The 12238-nt window shown below is 45.6% G+C and overlaps 1 protein-coding gene across 1 annotated transcript in view; it reads left to right on the top strand.

Moving 5' to 3' along the window:
- LOC135551777 (alpha-catulin-like) overlaps positions 1-12238 on the top strand; it is a 109088-nt gene that overhangs the window by 1156 nt on the left and 95694 nt on the right. The window lies entirely within an intron of this gene.

The following is a 12238-nucleotide window of genomic DNA, read 5'->3' as shown; positions in this document are numbered from 1 at the left end:
CATTCTCCGAAGTCTCAGATAATTCAGTGTTCATCAGGTAAACAAAAAGCACCTGCTCTTTTGCAGGTTAAAAGCATATGGTCTAGGACTTCTCAGCCGGTTCTTAAGCTATTGTACTTCTCTAGAGAAAGCTATAAGCAAATTATGTCTACATTTCTCAGATTGCACAAAGAGTAATATCCCCATTTGAAGAATAGGATTTGATCAGATCAATAACATCATCAGATTCTCCGAAATAGCTTGTTTCAATCTAAAACTGGCCTGTTATTCCCTGATGTGACCTCCGGGCTGATTTCCAATTCTAGCTAGTCACATGGTCAGCTTGCAATGGGGGGAATGAGAGAGGGAGAAAGATAATAGATACCACCTCAGCAGATCCATAGATGACAAAATCTCAATTGCACTCCACACTGCCCACACCCACCTACAGTTGAAGTCAGAAGTTTACATACACTTAGGTTGGAGTCATTAAAACTCGTTTTTCAACCACTCCACAAATTTCTTGATAACAAACTATAGTTTTGGCAAGTCTGTTAGGACATCTACTTTGTGCATGACACAAGTCATTTTTCCAACAATTGTTTACAGACAGATTATTTCACTTATAATTCCAGATAATGTCATGGCTTTAGAAGCTTCTGATAGGCTAATTGACATCATTTGAGTCAATTTGAGGTGTACCTGTGGATGTATTTCAAGGCCTACCTTCAAACGTAGTGCCTCTTTGCTTGACATCATTTGAAAATCAAAAGAAATCAGCCAAGACCTCAGAAAAAAGACCTCCACAAGTCTGGTTAATCCTTGGGAGTAATTTCCAAACGCCTGAAGGTACCATGTTCATCTGTACAAACAACAGAATGCAAGTATAAACACCATGGGAACATGCAGCCGTCATACCACTCAGGAAGGAGATGCGTTCTGTCTCCTAGAACGTACTTTGGTGCGAAAAGTGCAAATCAATCTTAGAACAACAACTTAAAACCCTGTGAAGATGCTGGAGGAAACGAGTATAAAAGTATTGTCATGACGTTGGCCTGGGGGATAGGTTTATGACAGTCATAAATGCCTCTTTCCCCCCTTTTTCCTCTCTCTACCCTACTGAGGTTACATTTGCAAAACCCTTGGTGAACATAGATATTCTGGGAACATCAGTAGATGGGGGGGGAGAAATGACCTATGTTCTGGTAATCCGAACAATTGAACATATGTGGTGGTACTTAATGAATATGATGTCAATTCGGTTGTCATCTGAGACATTCTCATCATTGATAAGATGACATGAACTCTTCAGTGGAAAGTCTACACATCAGAGTTATCTGAATCACATGGAATTGTTGTTCAATTGAAATGTTTGAATATGAAATTATTCGTGAGGGGATGAAATGTGATTTTAGCTTCTAAAATGTGAGAATTGGGTTTTCATAAGACAGGGCTCTGCTCAATCAGTGGCCCGCCCCTGTGAAGGGACATGGGCTATAAAACTTTTCAAACACGCCCTCCTCTCCCTTCCGATATAGGCCCTTGACTACAATATAACCTCATGTTCCGAGGATGTAGGACGACTGTCCTATGTCAGAATGGTTCAGATAATAACTACAGAACGAAGCCAACATCAGCGTGAGCTTTGGTTGCGAATGGTATGAACATTGAACTCTTATTCACTACAGAAGTGTTACCTCCAAGCCGTTGAATTAGCAACAGCAGATGCAAACGAGGAAAAAACAGACAGAATATCCCATCTACCACACAATGACGTTACTACAACGTATCCAATTTACCACCAGAGACATTCTTCAAAGGACAAAGGACTCGGTAGGGCAACACGGCCTTCCATCTACCACCAACCTACCGAAGCGCAGCTCAGAGTAAATATTTATTGCATTTTCCTTTTCCAAATGGGTGGTAATTTAGAATGCATCAGATACTGTATTTACAATAGCACAGCTTTGCTTCTCCCTGTGTGCCTCAGTCTTCCCGCTCTTTCACTCAAACCCAGCCCCTTTCCTTTGTGTAACAAGCTGTCATATCTGTTCCGCCCGCTAGGATGAAAAACAGATGACATAATATACCAAGTTTATTACAAATTTTTGGAGTGTTAAAGCCAAGCATTATTGGGTGTGTTTGTGCTGAGGATTCCCCACCTCCGTGTTGTTCGCTGACGTAGTCAGTGGGTACCGTAAGCGAATACATTTCTGTATGAGAAGGCTAATTATAGAAATCTGAGAAATAGAGCGTTTGGCCAAACGCAGGGCTATTTCTGCCTAGCGCGTTTCAGACGCAGGTATGCTCGGTCATACTTAATTTCTCAAGCAAGGACAAAGAGCCAGCCGTTTGAAATTCAGGAGAGATATGCTTGACCAGAGATATATATCTCTGTGTCTCTCACGAGTAGACCAAGGCGCATTTCGTTGTTGCCGCGTGTTCCGGTTAAAACATAGTAAAATCTGAACCATTAAAAGTAATTGCAAATACTTAAGATGATGAACGAGCAGAAACTCTTCCACAAAATTGTCGTCTCCAGGAACAACTCGATTTAGCCAAAACCTAATACAATGTTGTCCATTCCAAACTAGATAACTCAACAGATTTATTGACAAACAGGAGCGCGCAATTTGACAACATGCAGGCAGTTTTGTTGAACGTTACTCAGAGTAACACTGTTCTACTCAAAATTCTGCAATACAAAGACAATCAATTGATGAACACAATGACTAAGTTGGATGACAAATCAGCAGAACTCATTGAAATCGCTGACCAAATGAATGATGAGAGAACTCTGGTGATAAAGATGGAAATCCTGATTTCTAAGCAACCGCAAGAAATCTCATCACTGAATCTCTCGCTTCATACTCAAGACTTCTATCTGCAAACCATGACAGATAAGTTTGAGACCGAAAGGAGCAAGTGTGACACTCACGTGTCCAAAATCAGTACTCTAAGCGCTCAAGTGGACTCTGCAATGCAGCAGAATACCACCCGTAGATACCATCTGGAGGAAGTCCAGAATGGTCACGCTCTACAGCGTGACTATCCATCCAAGCAACCGGAGCCCTGTACTCAAAGGAGTGAAGATGATTGCCTCCGTCTTCTCCTCTCGGCCATTCGGCACTGAGTAATATGGCGCCTCTTGGCCAACAAAGCCAAAGCTTGGCTTCTCCTCTTGGCCTTTCGGCCCCACTTTCCCCACAGGATGAAGCCAACCCTCTCCGCCCGCTTGACGCGGAATACCTTGACAAACTCGTCAAGAATTTCCCCACCTTTGACCCCGTTCCAGGTCAGCCAAACGATACTGAGACGTTCCTAGCTGACATAGAGGACGTGTTGGATGGCTACCAAACGCCACGGGTTCTGACAGGGTTTACCTGTTGAAGCGAACGTTGAATAGACACGTGACGAGGTTCATTCGTCTACAACAGCAACACGCGCTAAATGACTATGCTAAACTTGCCAAAGCTTTGAAATTCGAATTCAGTGGTTCTGCGACTCGCAAACACGATGGCTCGCTGGCTAACACGGTCAAACAAGCTCAGAATGAACACCCACAAGCTTACTATCATAGGCTTCGTTCAGCTTACTTTGGCCTACTCACTGAAACGGGCATGGAAGACCTGTTACCGTTTAAACAAATGTTCCGGTCGAACCTGTATCCCACCTTCATTACCTACTTGGGCCCTGCAGCCCACATTGGCTTGCCAATCTTACAACTCAGAGAGCTTGCAAGCACAGCTTTTGAGGCATCAAAAGTTCACAACGCTAAGAGCCCTGACCACTTGGTTTTGAAGTTTGACCAGGAGCACTCACTCCAGTTAGAGGGTGCATTAACAGTTATTGGAGCATTAAGAGATGACGCACAACAACAGTTTCTACCACGAAACCATGATTCCAATAACCTCCGCGGTCAAAATAACTAAAGTACGTCGCCATCAAAACGACTACCGCGACAATCGATCTGTTCACTATGTTCCTGCACCCAACCCACAGTGTCAGAGCACAAGTGTAACAAAGGGTTGAAGGAAGATCAAAACGTAGACCAATGTTCTCCAGAAGTTCCACAACGTGATGAACGAAAGAGAAACATTTGAGAAAAGAGTAAAAAATAAGTCAGAAGGACTAAATGGGGAATTACCAGACACCAGGTCCACAGGCAATAACACCCATAGCAAGGAAGTTAAAGTTCAAATCTCTCCTGCTCTCACTCGAGACCCTATCCAGGGCCCACTTGATCAACAAACAAGCCCACGGGCTTTGTCTACAGACTCAGATACAAAGGTTGTGATGAAGAAGGTCAAACTCTTAGTTAAAGCCAAGCCCACCCAAAATCTGAAAAGTCGATCTGCTTCCACCCTGAGCAGAATTGACACATTACGTCGTTGCGAATGACCAATCCACTAAACACGATTTGTCCACTAAACACGATTTGAAATGCCCATACCTGGAAACAGTCCTGGAGGACTGCTTAACATGTCATGCGCTAATTGATTTGGGTGTGACAATATTGATAAAATTACCAGTCAATCAATGGTTCTGCCTTTCTGAAGGAATGCTATAAGATTCAAGGACTTCTCTAGCTTAACTTTTTCATACCAACTCATTTCAAAAACTAGCAGAGTTATTGTTGTTAATGTACATTGCACAGCCACTGAACGTAATCATGTTTGTTTCAAGGTCTCTCCGGTTGTGAGGATGGATGATTGTGTGTGAGTGCACTATAATGACATTCACAATCTGTTTTTAGATTTTACAAAGCGTCTAGGACAAAATGTTTGTACAACAATCTCTTAAAAAAAAAAGTTTCCTGTGGAACAATCCCCATAGCAACCATTTGCAACACAGAAATTCTGGGTTAAATGTTTTTTCCATATGGATCAATGTTTGCTTGTTGATGATGCCATCGGGGATAATCATGCCGCTAGGCTGCCAGAGAGTGTAGTTGATACACTTGTTTCCCTGCAGTGAGAGGTTTCTGTTGTGTGGAGGACAGAAGTAGAAGGGGAGGTCCAGCTGCGTTGCATTGTCTCTCCTTTGGGAGTGGGGTTGTGAGGAGGGGGGATGATTATCTGTGAGGAAATGAAAGGCCAGTATCACTGAGAAATGTCCTGGGATTGTTATTATGATGCTCGTTCCACCCTGTCTGTAGGTTGTGACGTTGAACTTCTCACAGCCTCTGTTCTGTTATCAGCTCCACTCCCACCAGCATGTGATCAGAGGGCTTGTTAGTAGCCGGGAGGGAGACGTACTCATGGGCCTACTCACGACCGCACACGACTATAACCACAGAATAAAATAGAATACTTTTATACATTCTCAGAACGAAATAATATAGAACACTCCTGTATTGTATCTCTATGGCTACAATGTTGTATCTCTATGGCCCTGCATCATGCATGCGCACACACACGGCTACGACAACCTGCCTGTCTGTCTGCATCCTCCGTCACTGTGGCACCTCTCAGGACCAGGTCAAAACTAAGACCCTTTTATTTGTCTTTCAACAGTTCTCTCTCATCTATGCAATGGTGCATTTTGACTTTGTTTTGAAGGCGACCCTTTTTAAAATTCCAATGGCATATTGAATGCATGGTGATGAAGAGCCTACCTCTGATCGTGGGGCAGAATTCACCTGTCATCATACACACGGCACAGGGAATGCAAAGTGAATGAGTCTCAAGCAGCCCTTTGTAGAGCCTTACCTGTGATGTGGTCCACACAGTAGGCTGGTGGGTAATTAGGGATTTTTAAATCTAGCTTTTCTGCTTCCTTTTCACATCCGATTACTGTTTTGAAGCCATGATTAGTCAAATAATAGTTCTGGTCTTTGGCTATACAATTGAGGTGTGCGTTTGGTTTAACAAAAGTTCCTGTGATACAGTATAGACATAACATGGTGGTCTTTGTGTTAACTGGATGTATGGGTGGTGGTGGTATGAGTCTTGTGGGAAGAAAGGGAAAAAATTACACAAAATTACAAATTACACCTGAGTCTTTGATCTCATCTGGGAACATTTTAAACGCCTCGGGCATTTCCATGGAAAAGGACCCATTAGCACTGACATGGGAAGTTCATAGGAGCATATGAAATTGGGTGTCAGATGAAAGCTAATAGTCTGTATTTGTGGGAAATTAAGGCATAGATACATTTTCCAACCATGTTCCATCTTATAAATCAGGCATAAGTAAAGGCTTTGTGATTTCTGAATAAACAGATGGAAAAGGGGTCTTTAGAAAACATCTACCCAGAAAAAGTCTTAAAAGGTATCAGAAAATACATCAAACACTAATGTTGATGTAATGACACCTGCCAACTAATTTCAATACTTTTATATTTAATTTTGGAGTTCAATAAGTTCTTTAAGTTCAAGAAATATTGCTCTGTGGTTTTTAATTCCATTAGCAAAAACCGGCATATTTTCTAATTACCTTCCCTGATGAGGACTATGTAGGATATTTGGTGCATGCAGTTAAGTCCTAAAGTTCAGGTTTATGCAGTAATAGCAGAAGAAAAACCTCATTGTAGCCGATTATAAATTCCACAATAATTCTACATTTTGTTGAGGTGTTTCTCTTTATTCCACCTGCCCTTCAGCCGCTGCCTTGTCAGGAAGTAATAAACCCCAGGAAGAGTAGCCGCTGCCTTGTCAGGAAGTAATAAACCCCAGGAAGAGTAGCCGCTGCCTTGTCAGGAAGTAATAAACCCCAGGAAGAGTAGCCGCTGCCTTGTCAGGAAGTAATAAACCCCAGGAAGAGTAGCCGCTGCCTTGTCAGGAAGTAATAAACATTTACATTACATTTACATTTAAGTCATTTAGCAGACGCTCTTATCCAGAGCGACTTACAAATTGGTGAATTCACCTTATGACATCCAGTGGAACAGCCACTTTACAATAGTGCATCTAAATCATTTAAGGGGGGTGAGAAGGATTACTTTATCCTATCCTAGGTATTCCTTAAAGAGGTGGGGTTTCAGGTGTCTCCGGAAGGTGGTGATTGACTCCGCTGTCCTGGCGTCGTGAGGGAGTTTGTTCCACCATTGGGGGGCCAGAGCAGCGAACAGTTTTGACTGGGCTGAGCGGGAACTGTACTTCCTCAGTGGTAGGGAGGCGAGCAGGCCAGAGGTGGATGAACGCAGTGCCCTTGTTTGGGTGTAGGGCCTGATCAGAGCCTGGAGGTACTGCGGTGCCGTTCCCCTCACAGCTCCGTAGGCAAGCACCATGGTCTTGTAGCGGATGCGAGCTTCAACTGGAAGCCAGTGGAGAGAGCGGAGGAGCGGGGTGACGTGAGAGAACTTGGGAAGGTTGAACACCAGACGGGCTGCGGCGTTCTGGATGAGTTGTAGGGGTTTAATGGCACAGGCAGGGAGCCCAGCCAACAGCGAGTTGCAGTAATCCAGACGGGAGATGACAAGTGCCTGGATTAGGACCTGCGCCGCTTCCTGTGTGAGGCAGGGTCGTACTCTGCGGATGTTGTAGAGCATGAACCTACAGGAACGGGCCACCGCCTTGATGTTAGTTGAGAACGACAGGGTGTTGTCCAGGATCACGCCAAGGTTCTTAGCGCTCTGGGAGGAGGACACAATGGAGTTGTCAACCGTGATGGCGAGATCATGGAACGGGCAGTCCTTCCCCGGGAGGAAGAGCAGCTCCGTCTTGCCGAGGTTCAGCTTGAGGTGGTGATCCGTCATCCACACTGATATGTCTGCCAGACATGCAGAGATGCGATTCGCCACCTGGTCATCAGAAGGGGGAAAGGAGAAGATTAATTGTGTGTCGTCTGCATAGCAATGATAGGAGAGACCATGTGAGGTTATGACAGAGCCAAGTGACTTGGTGTATAGCGAGAATAGGAGAGGGCCTAAAACAGAGCCCTGGGGACACCAGTGGTGAGAGCGCGTGGTGAGGAGACAGATTCTCGCCACGCCACCTGGTAGGAGCGACCTGTCAGGTAGGACGCAATCCAAGCGTGGGCCGCGCCGGAGATGCCCAACTCGGAGAGGGTGGAGAGGAGGATCTGATGGTTCACAGTATCGAAGGCAGCCGATAGGTCTAGAAGGATGAGAGCAGAGGAGAGAGAGTTAGCTTTAGCAGTGCGGAGCGCCTCCGTGATACAGAGAAGAGCAGTCTCAGTTGAATGACTAGTCTTGAAACCTGACTGATTTGGATCAAGAAGGTCATTCTGAGAGAGATAGCGGGAGAGCTGGCCAAGGACGGCACGTTCAAGAGTTTTGGAGAGAAAAGAAAGAAGGGATACTGGTCTGTAGTTGTTGACATCGGAGGGATCGAGTGTAGGTTTTTTCAGAAGGGGTGCAACTCTCGCTCTCTTGAAGACGGAAGGGACGTAGCCAGCGGTCAGGGATGAGTTGATGGGCGAGGTGAGGTAAGGGAGAAGGTCTCCGGAAATGGTCTGGAGAAGAGAGGAGGGGATAGGGTCAAGCGGGCAGGTTGTTGGGCGGCCGGCCGTCACAAGAAGCGAGATTTCATCTGGAGAGAGAGGGGAGAAAGAGGTCAGAGCACAGGGTAGGGCAGTGTGAGCAGAACCAGCGGTGTCGTTTGACTTAGCAAACGAGGATCGGATGTCGTCGACCTTCTTTTCAAAATGGTTGACGAAGTCATCTGCAGAGAGGGAGGAGGGGGGGAGGGGGAGGAGGATTCAGGAGGGAGGAGAAGGTGGCAAAGAGCTTCCTAGGGTTAGAGGCAGATGCTTGGAATTTAGAGTGGTAGAAAGTGGCTTTAGCAGCAGAGACAGAGGAGGAAAATGTAGAGAGGAGGGAGTGAAAGGATGCCAGGTCCGCAGGGAGGCGAGTTTTCCTCCATTTCCGCTCGGCTGCCCCAGGAAGAGTAGCCGCTGCCTTGTCAGGAAGTAATCAACCCCAGGAAGAGTAGCCGCTGCATTGTCAGGAAGTAATAAACCCCAGGAAGAGTAGCCGCTGCCTTGTCAGGAAGTAATAAACCCCAGGAAGAGTAGCCGCTGCCTTGTCAGGAAGTAATAAACCCCAGGAAGAGTAGCCGCTGCCTTGTCAGGAAGTAATAAACCCCAGGAAGAGTAGCCGCTGCCTTGTCAGGAAGTAATAAACCCCAGGAAGAGTAGCCGCTGCCTTGTCAGGAAGTAATAAACCCCAGGAAGAGTAGCCGCTGCCTTGTCAGGAAGTAATAAACCCCAGGAAGAGTAGCCGCTGCCTTGTCAGGAAGTAATAAACCCCAGGAAGAGTAGCCGCTGCCTTGTCAGGAAGTAATAAACCCCAGGAAGAGTAGCCGCTGCCTTGTCAGGAAGTAATAAACCCCAGGAAGAGTAGCCGCTGCCTTGTCAGGAAGTAATAAACCCCAGGAAGAGTAGCCGCTGCCTTGTCAGGAAGTAATAAACCCCAGGAAGAGTAGCCGCTGCCTTGTCAGGAAGTAATAAACCCCAGGAAGAGTAGCCGCTGCCTTGTCAGGAAGTAATAAACCCCTGGAAGAGTAGCCGCTGCCTTGTCAGGAACGAATGGAGATCCATAATAAATACAAAATAGGGTCAAAAGGTTTGAGAAGAAATTTAGCTTTTCTTTTGTTTATATATGATCTGGAATAACATTTAAGATGTATTACCTAAACAAATCCTTAGTGGCAGCCTTCATTGATTTCAGTATTTCATTTTTTTATACTTTTAAATGTTTTATTATCACATACACCGGATAGGTGCAGTGAAATGTGTGCTCATCGACAGATTTTTCACTTTGCAGTATTGGGTATTTGAACCAGCGACCTTTCGGTAACTAGCGCAACGCTTTTACCACTTTTTAAAATCTACTTTGTCAAATAACTCTTCTAACATCTCAGAATAAAGAGGTAAAATGCTACAAAGCTGCATTGTCACGAAAAACCTATTCTGAAAAATTCTCCATCTTTTCATCTAATTCATCTCTGGTACCCGCATGCTCCAGTCCAGACCATCTATCCCGTAATGTTTCATGTGAAAATGGAAATTGTGAGTTTTATGGTGGCATTAACCACCCTGTGCAGTAATGTACTAACCTAGAATCCAGATGAATATGCTCTGTTTAACCAGCATATCAGTTATGCTAGTAATGTCCCCATCCCAGCAGTGGACTGATACACAGGTGATGCAGTAGACAGACAGCAGAGGCATCAACCTATAGAGAACTTAACAGATTTGCTTCTTCTAGCTATGACTGTAATAAAGATGAATGACTCCATGGCTTTAAGGCAAACCACAAACAATTACCATACGATACACCTCCTCAGAGACAAAGGTGTGTGTGTGTGTGTGTGTGGTCGTGCGCGCTTGTGTGTGGTAATCGGGTCCCTCATCATGACGTTTGTTTAGCTTTTGTGAAACAAATGTGGTTAATACAATATCTGATTAATTATTTCACAGTTGACTTCAGGCTGGCTATGTCAGTTCAGGCCTTCGTCTGTTGGTTGGTTCTCTCATAATAGGCTTCTGTGTGAGGCTGAAGCCAGAGAGCTTTTTTTCTCTGCAATTTCCTCCCCTCCCACCCAGTTGCTATAACCACAGTCCCCCCTCTCCTCCCTCGATCACTCTTCCCTCTCTTCCCACTCTGGCTATTAAGGGAGTCATTACCACTCCCAGATGTTCATCAGTTGACTTCTTGGGCACTGCATCTGTGTGCAAGATGTGTCACTGGTTCGATTTCAGGCTGTATCACATCTGGCCGTGATTGGGAGTCCCGTAGGGCGGCGCACAATTGGTCCAGCGTCGTCCGGGGTAGGCCATCATTGTAAATAAGAATTTGTTCTTAACTGACTTGCCTAGTTAATTAAAGGTAAAATAAGTATTAAGATGTAATAATATACTGCATGATGAGAGTCCAGTGCCTCTCGAGGAATGGTGTTGTGGAGGGCAGCCCATCCATGCTGTGTGTGGGGTGCCATTTTACCCCCCTCCTCCTCATTGGTTTTAGTTTAGTCATTAGCCAGAAGGGATCTCTCACCTGAGATAATGGGGAGGTAAGTGGAGTTTCTCTCGTCTGTCGGCCAGTGACTGGTGGCTGATAGCCAGACTCATTATCTGTAGTGGAGCGAACTGCCTGCCTGCTGCCTCAGACCAATCTGGGAGAGGAGACCCCAGCCTGGGGGCCTGGGTAGGGAGTGCTGACCTAGGATCAGTTTTCCCTTTCTAAATCATCATTTATACAATCCTATGGACAGGGAGAACCTGATCAGCACTCCTACTCTTGAGTCTCTTAAGATTATTTTCGGGGGTCTGACTTGAGGGGAGGTCCCCTGTCCCTCCCTGGTCTTACCAGGGCTGGTCTGCTGTGGCTTTCTTCACCAGGATCAGGTCTTGGCCCGCTTCCAGCAGGCCGTGTTTATGCCATGACATGATATCTGTCAGCATGCTGGGGGCAGGAAGGGATCTCTATCACTGGTGGTGGTGTTGTTTTTGGTTGATCCCCCTGTTTCACTGTAACTGACCACCCCCAGCTTTAGACCCAGCATAGGGAAGAAAGAGGAGCCCTTTTATTTGGAAAGAGAATACAAAACATCCACTGTCTGTCACTGATGTTGCTTCTGCTCTCTGGGCTTTGGTTAACTACAGTATTGAGTCGCAGCGTGTTGCAGTTCTGTCTCGGTCTCTCTGTCTCATGATAAGATGGTTCACTCCAAGCTGATTATTCATTTGTGTTGGCCTACCACACCGTTGTTTGGTGGTTGTGTTGGAGTCAGACATGCAGATAGTCAGTGCTATGCTGCAGTTGCTCCCAGTATGGAATGTAAAGGGCTTGTGACAAATACCCACCGCTTACAGTAATTACACAAACACACACACTCTGCCAGCCTGTGAAGTGTAGAGAGGAATAAACGATCAGTTCTGCTGCCTGGACAACAGCAAACAAACAGCCAGCGATGGACTGCGTGTATCAGTGTCATATTACGCTTCTATAATGGGCCCATTCATCTCCGTCTTAGCTGACTGGGCCACAGAGTCAATCACATCAGACTATTAATTCTATGTGTTAATTGCCTCCATGTGAGCAGCTTTGAAGCCCCCCCCCCCCCCTGATAATGTGTTCTTTAAAGACCTGAAAGTTGTCATAACAGAACAGAGCCAGGACCTTTTAAGAAGCAAGACAGCCATGACCTTTAAGAAGCAGGATAGTCATGACCTTTAAGAAGCAGGACAGCCAGGACAGGAACATTTGGGATTTTTGGGGGGCCAGGCCTCATAGGTGGAGACGCTGGAGCGATGGTGGGGACGCTGGAGCGATGGTGGGGACGCCGGAGCG

This window comes from Oncorhynchus masou, chromosome 13 (assembly GCF_036934945.1).
Source record: "Oncorhynchus masou masou isolate Uvic2021 chromosome 13, UVic_Omas_1.1, whole genome shotgun sequence".
Taxonomy (NCBI): Eukaryota; Metazoa; Chordata; class Actinopteri; order Salmoniformes; family Salmonidae; genus Oncorhynchus; species Oncorhynchus masou.
This window is presented reverse-complemented; position numbering and strand designations above follow the sequence as displayed.